Source organism: Hyla sarda, chromosome 5, assembly GCF_029499605.1.
Source record: "Hyla sarda isolate aHylSar1 chromosome 5, aHylSar1.hap1, whole genome shotgun sequence".
In the NCBI taxonomy this organism is placed as follows: Eukaryota; Metazoa; Chordata; class Amphibia; order Anura; family Hylidae; genus Hyla; species Hyla sarda.
The window spans coordinates 223,019,746-223,027,459 of record NC_079193.1 but is presented as its reverse complement, the minus strand read 5'-3'; positions in this window follow the sequence as shown (position 1 = coordinate 223,027,459).

The window sequence follows — 7,714 nt, the reverse complement described above, 5'->3', positions numbered from 1 at the left end:
AACCCCCGCCCGTGCGACTGTACCCTAAAAACACTACACTACACTATAAATAAAATATAAAGTAAAAAACACTACATATACCCCTACACAGCCCCCCTCCCCTCCCCAATAAAAATGAAAAATGTCTGGTACGCCACTGTTTCCAAACGGAGCCTCCAGCTGTTGCAAAACTACAACTCCCAGCATGCACTGATAGACCGTACATGCTGGGAGTTGTAGCTTTGCAACAGCTGGATGTCCCCCCCCCCAATGTGAACGTACAGGGTACACTCACATGGGCGGAGGTTTACAGTAAGTATCCGGCTGCAAGTTTGAGCTGCTGCAAATTTTCTGCCGCAGCTCAAACTGCCAGCGAGAAACTACTGTGAACCCCCGCCCGTGCGACTGTACCCTAAAAACACTACACTACACTAACAAAAAATGTAATAAAAAGTAAAAAAAAACACTACATATACACATACCCCTACACAGCCCCCCTCCCCTCCCAAATAAAAATGAAAAACGTCTGGTACGCCACTGTCACGATGCCGGCTGGCAGGTAGTGGATCCTCTGTGCCAGAGAGGGATTGGCGTGGACCGTGCTAGAGGATCGGTTCTAAGTCACTACTGGTTTTCACCAGAGCCCGCCGCAAAGCGGGATGGTCTTGCTGCGGCGGTAGTGACCAGGTCGTATCCCCTAGCAACGGCTCAACCTCTCTGGCTGCTGAAGATAGGCGCGGTACAAGGGAGTAGACAGAAGCAAGGTCGGACGTAGCAGAAGGTCGGGGCAGGCAGCAAGGATCGTAGTCAGGGGCAACGGCAGAAGGTCTGGAATCACAGGCAAGGAACACACAAGGAACGCTTTCACTGGCACTAGGGCAACAAGATCCGGCGAGGGAGTGAAGGGGAAGTGAGGTGATATAGGGAAGTGCACAGGTGTAAACACTAATTGGAACCACTGCACCAATCAGCGGTGCAGTGGCCCTTTAAATCGCAAAGACCCGGCGCGCGCGCGCCCTAGGGAGCGGGGCCGCGCGCGCCGGGACAGAACTGACGGGGAGCGAGTAAGGTACGGGAGCCGGGGTGCGCATCGCGAGCGGGCGCTACCCGCATCGCGAATCGCATCCCGGCCGGAGGTGGTAACGCAGCGCCCCGGGTCCGTGGAACCGACCGGGGCGCTGCAGTGAGGGAAGTGTAGCGAGCGCTCCGGGGAGGAGCGGGGACCCGGAGCGCTCGGCGTAACAGTACCCCCCCCCTTGGGTCTCCCCCTCTTCTTGGGGCCTGAGAACCTGAGGATCAGACTTTTGTCCAGGATATTGTCCTCAGGTTCCCAGGACCTCTCTTCTGGACCACAACCCTCCCAATCCACTAAAAAAAAAGTTCTTCCCCTGACCTTTTTAGAGGCCAAAATCTCTTTGACAGAGAAGATGTCCGAGGAGCCGGAAACAGGAGTGGGAGGAACAGATTTAGGAGAAAAACGGTTGAGGATGAGAGGTTTAAGAAGAGAGACGTGAAAGGCATTAGGGATACGAAGAGAAGGAGGAAGAAGAAGTTTGTAAGAGACAGGATTAATTTGACACAAAACTTTAAAAGGACCAAGATAGCGTGGTCCCAACTTATAGCTCGGGACACGGAAACGGACATATTTAGCGGAGAGCCATACCTTGTCTCCAGGGGAAAAAATGGGAGGAGCTCTTCTTTTCTTATCTGCGAATCTCTTCATGCGAGAAGAAGCCTGTAAGAGAGAATTTTGGGTCTCTTTCCATATGGTGGAAAGATCACGAGAAATTTCATCCACAGCGGGCAGACCAGAGGGCAAGGGGGTAGGGAGGGGGGGAAGAGGGTGACGGCCGTACACCACGAAAAACGGAGATTTGGAGGAAGATTCAGAGATTCTGAAATTATACGAGAATTCGGCCCAAGGTAGAAGATCTGCCCAGTCATCCTGGCGGGAGGAAACAAAATGTCGTAAATAGTCACCCAAGATCTGGTTAATTCTCTCTACTTGTCCATTGGATTGAGGATGGTATGCAGAAGAAAAATTTAATTTAATCTTGAGTTGTTTACAGAGAGCCCTCCAGAATTTAGACACAAATTGGACGCCTCTATCCGAGACGATCTGTGTAGGCAACCCGTGAAGACGAAAAATGTGTACAAAAAATTGTTTAGCCAACTGAGGCGCTGAAGGAAGACCAGGAAGAGGGATGAAATGTGCCATTTTGGAGAATCGATCAACGACCACCCAAATAACAGTGTTGCCATGGGATGGGGGTAAGTCAGTAATAAAATCCATACCAATCAGAGACCAAGGTTGTTCGGGGACAGGTAGAGGATGAAGAAAACCAGCGGGCTTCTGGCGAGGAGTCTTATCCCGGGCACAGATAGTGCAGGCTCGCACAAAGTCCACCACATCAGTCTCTAGAGTCGGCCACCAATAGAAGCGAGAGATGAGTTGCACAGATTTCTTGATGCCCGCATGACCTGCGAGATGGGAGGAGTGACCCCATTTGAGGATCCCAAGGCGTTGGCGTGGAGAAACAAAGGTCTTTCCTGGAGGAGTTTGCCTGATGGAGGCTGGAGAAGTGGAAATCAGGCAGTCAGGAGGAATGATGTGTTGAGGAGAGAGTTCAATTTCAGAGGCATCTGAGGAACGAGAGAGAGCATCGGCCCTAATGTTTTTATCAGCAGGCCGAAAGTGAATTTCAAAATTAAATCGGGCAAAGAACAGAGACCACCTGGCCTGACGAGGATTCAGCCGTTGGGCAGACTGGAGGTAGGAGAGGTTCTTGTGATCGGTGTAAATAATAACTGGAAATCTTGATCCCTCCAGCAGATGCCTCCATTCCTCAAGTGCTAATTTAATGGCTAGAAGCTCTCGATCCCCGATGGAGTAGTTCCTCTCCGCCGGAGAGAAGGTCCTGGAAAAAAAACCACAAGTAACAGCATGCCCGGAAGAGTTTTTTTGTAGAAGGACAGCTCCAGCTCCCACTGAGGAGGCATCAACCTCCAATAGGAAGGGTTTAGATGGGTCAGGTCTGGAGAGCACGGGAGCCGAAGAAAAGGCAGACTTGAGTCGTTTAAAGGCGTCTTCCGCTTGAGGAGGCCAAGACTTGGGATCGGCATTTTTTTTTGTTAAAGCCACAATAGGAGCCACAATGGTAGAAAAATGTGGAATAAATTGCCTGTAATAATTGGCGAACCCCAAAAAACGTTGGATGGCACGGAGTCCGGAGGGGCGTGGCCAATCTAAGACGGCAGAGAGTTTATCTGGGTCCATTTGTAGTCCCTGGCCAGAGACCAAGTATCCTAGAAAAGGAAGAGATTGGCATTCAAACAGACATTTCTCTATTTTGGCATAGAGTTGATTATCACGAAGTCTCTGAAGAACCATACGGACATGCTGGCGGTGTTCTTCAAGATTGGCAGAAAAAATCAGGATATCGTCCAGATATACAACAACACAGGAGTATAGTAGATCACGAAAAATTTCATTAACAAAGTCTTGGAAGACGGCAGGGGCGTTGCATAGACCAAAGGGCATGACCAGATACTCAAAGTGTCCATCTCTGGTGTTAAATGCCGTTTTCCATTCATCCCCCTCTCTGATGCGGATGAGATTATAAGCACCTCTTAAGTCCAGTTTGGTAAAAATATGGGCACCTTGGAGACGATCAAAGAGTTCAGAGATGAGGGGTAGGGGGTAGCGGTTCTTAACCGTGATTTTATTAAGACCGCGGTAGTCAATGCAAGGACGTAGAGAGCCATCTTTTTTGGACACAAAGAAAAATCCGGCTCCGGCAGGAGAGGAGGATTTACGGATAAAGCCCTTTTTTAAATTTTCTTGGACGTATTCAGACATGGCAAGAGTCTCTGGGACGGACAGAGGATAGATTCTGCCCCGGGGTGGAGTAGTGCCCGGGAGGAGGTCAATGGGACAATCATAAGGCCTGTGAGGAGGTAGAGTCTCAGCTTGTTTTTTGCAAAAAACGTCCGCAAAGTCCATATAGGCCTTAGGGAGACCGGTTACATGAGGAAGCACAGGGACACGGCAAGGTTTACTGGGAACCGGTTTTAAGCAGTCCTTGGAACAAGAGGGCCCCCAACTCTTGATCTCCCCAGTGGACCAATCCAGGATTGGGGAATGGAGTTGAAGCCAGGGAAGTCCAAGAAGGATTTCAGAAGTGCAATTGGGGAGGACCAACAGTTCAATCCTCTCGTGATGAGATCCGATGCACATTAGAAGGGGCTCCGTGCGGAAACGTATAGTACAGTCCAATCTTTCATTGTTTACACAATTGATGTAGAGGGGTCTGGCGAGACTGGTCACCGGGATGTTGAACCTGTTGACGAGAGAGGCTAAGATGAAATTTCCTGCAGATCCAGAGTCCAAGAAGGCCACAGCAGAGAAGGAGAAGGCAGAGGCAGACATCCGCACAGGCACAGTAAGACGTGGAGAAGCAGAGTAGACATCAAGGACTGTCTCACCTTTGTGCGGAGTCAGCGGACGTCTTTCCAGGCGGGGAGGACGGATAGGACAATCCTTCAGGAAGTGTTCGGTACTAGCACAGTACAGGCAGAGATTCTCCATGCGGCGTCGTGTCCTCTCTTGGGGTGTCAGGCGAGACCGGTCGACCTGCATAGCCTCCACGGCGGGAGGCACAGGAACAGATTGCAGGGGACCAGAGGAGAGAGGAGCCGGGGAGAAGAAACGCCTCGTGCGAACAGAGTCCATATCCTGGCGGAGCTCCTGACGCCGTTCGGAAAAACGCATGTCAATGCGAGTGGCAAGATGGATGAGTTCATTTAGGTTAGCAGGGATTTCTCGTGCGGCCAGAACATCTTTAATGTTGCTGGATAGGCCTTTTTTAAAGGTCGCGCAGAGTGCCTCATTATTCCAGGATAATTCTGAAGCAAGGGTACGGAACTGTACGGCATACTCGCCAACGGAAGAATTACCCTGGACCAGGTTCAACAGGGCAGTCTCAGCAGAAGAGGCTCGGGCAGGTTCCTCAAAGACACTTCGAATTTCCGAGAAGAAGGAGTGTACAGAGGCAGTGACGGGGTCATTGCGGTCCCAGAGCGGTGTGGCCCAAGCCAGGGCTTTTCCAGACAGCAGGCTGACTACGAAAGCCACCTTAGACCTTTCAGTGGGGAACTGGTCCGACATCATCTCCAAGTGTAATGAACATTGGGAAAGAAAGCCACGGCAAAACTTAGAGTCCCCATCAAATTTATCCGGCAAGGATAGTCGTATTCCAGAAGCGGCCACTCGCTGCGGAGGAGGTACAGGAGCTGGCGGAGGAGATGATTGCTGGAGCTGTGGTAGTAACTGTTGTAGCATAACAGTCAGTTGAGACAGCTGTTGGCCTTGTTGCGCAATCTGTTGTGACTGCTGGGCGACCACCGTGGTGAGGTCAGCGACAACTGGCAGAGGAACTTCAGCGGGATCCATGGCCGGATCTACTGTCACGATGCCGGCTGGCAGGTAGTGGATCCTCTGTGCCAGAGAGGGATTGGCGTGGACCGTGCTAGAGGATCGGTTCTAAGTCACTACTGGTTTTCACCAGAGCCCGCCGCAAAGCGGGATGGTCTTGCTGCGGCGGTAGTGACCAGGTCGTATCCCCTAGCAACGGCTCAACCTCTCTGGCTGCTGAAGATAGGCGCGGTACAAGGGAGTAGACAGAAGCAAGGTCGGACGTAGCAGAAGGTCGGGGCAGGCAGCAAGGATCGTAGTCAGGGGCAACGGCAGAAGGTCTGGAATCACAGGCAAGGAACACACAAGGAACGCTTTCACTGGCACTAGGGCAACAAGATCCGGCGAGGGAGTGAAGGGGAAGTGAGGTGATATAGGGAAGTGCACAGGTGTAAACACTAATTGGAACCACTGCACCAATCAGCGGTGCAGTGGCCCTTTAAATCGCAAAGACCCGGCGCGCGCGCGCCCTAGGGAGCGGGGCCGCGCGCGCCGGGACAGAACTGACGGGGAGCGAGTAAGGTACGGGAGCCGGGGTGCGCATCGCGAGCGGGCGCTACCCGCATCGCGAATCGCATCCCGGCCGGAGGTGGTAACGCAGCGCCCCGGGTCCGTGGAACCGACCGGGGCGCTGCAGTGAGGGAAGTGTAGCGAGCGCTCCGGGGAGGAGCGGGGACCCGGAGCGCTCGGCGTAACAGCCACTCTTTCCAAAACGGAGCCTCCAGCTGTTGCAAAACAACTACTCCCAGTATTGCCAGATAGCCACTGACTGTCTAGGCATGCTCAGAGTTTTACAACAGCTGGAGGCACCCTGTTTGGGAATCACTGGCGTAGAATACCCCTATGTCCACCCCTATGCAAGTCCCTAATTTAGGCCTCAAATGCGCATGGCGCTCTCACTTTGGAGCCCTGTCGTCTTTGAAGGCAACAGTTTAGGGCCACATTTGGGGTATCGCCGTACTTGGGAGAAATTGTGCTACAAATTTTGGGGGGTATTTTCTGCTATTACCCTTTTTAAAAATGTAAAATTTTTGGGAAACTAAGCATTTTAGGTAAAAAAAATTTTTTTTTTTTTACATATGCAAAAGTTGTGAAACACCTGTAGGGTATTAAGGTTCACATTACCCCTTGTTACGTTCCCCGAGGGGTCTAGTTTCCAAAATGGTATGCCATGTGTTTTTTTTTCTTTGCTGTTCTGGCACCATAGGGGCTTCCTAAATGCGGCATGCCCCCAGAGCAAAATTTGCTTTCAAAAAGCCAAATGTGACTCCTTCTCTTCTGAGACCTGTAGTGCGCCAGCAGAGCACTTTTCACCTCCATATGGGGTGTTTTCTGAATCGGGAGAAATTGGGCTTCAAATTTTGGGGGGTATTTTCTGCTATTACCCTTTTTAAAAAGTTAAACATTTTGGGAAACCAAGCATTTTAGGAAAAAAATATTTTTTTTTTTACATATGCGAAAGTCGTGAAACACCTGTAGGGTATTAAGGTTCACATTACCCCTTGTTACGTTCCCCGACGGGTATAATTTCCAAAATGGTATGCCATGTGTTTTTTTTTGCTCTTCTGGCACCATAGGGGCTTCCTAAATGCGGCATGCCCCCAGAGCAAAATTTGCTTTCAAAAAGCCAAATGTGACTCCTTCTCTTCTGAGACCTGTAGTGCACCAGCAGAGCAATTTTCACCCCCATATGGGGTGTTTTCTGAATCGGGAGAAATTGGGCTTCAAATTTTGGGGGGTATTTTCTGCTATTATCCTTTTTAAAAATGTAAAATTTTTGGGAAACCAAGCATTTTAGGTAAAAAATATATATATTTTTTTTACATATGCAAAAGTCGTGAATCACCTGTGGGGTATTAAGGTTCACTTTACCCCTTGTTACGTTCCCCGAGGGGTCTAGTTTCGAAAATGGTATGCCATGTGTTTTTTTTTTTTTGCTGTCCTGGCACCATAGGGGTTTTCCTAAAGGTGACATGCCCCCCAAAAACCATTTGTCCCTCCTTCCCTTCTGAGCCCTCTACTGCGCCCGCACAACACTTTACATAGACATATGAGGTATATGCTTACTCGAGAGAAATTGGGCTACAAATACCAGTAAAAATGTTCTCCTTTTTACCCCTTGCAAAAATTCAAAAATTGGGTCTACAAGAACATGCGAGTGTAAAAAATTAAGATTTTGAATTTTCTCCTACACATACTGAATGTCATTTTGAATGAGGGGGGGGGGGGGGTGTAGTTTTTATAATGGGGTAATTTATGGGG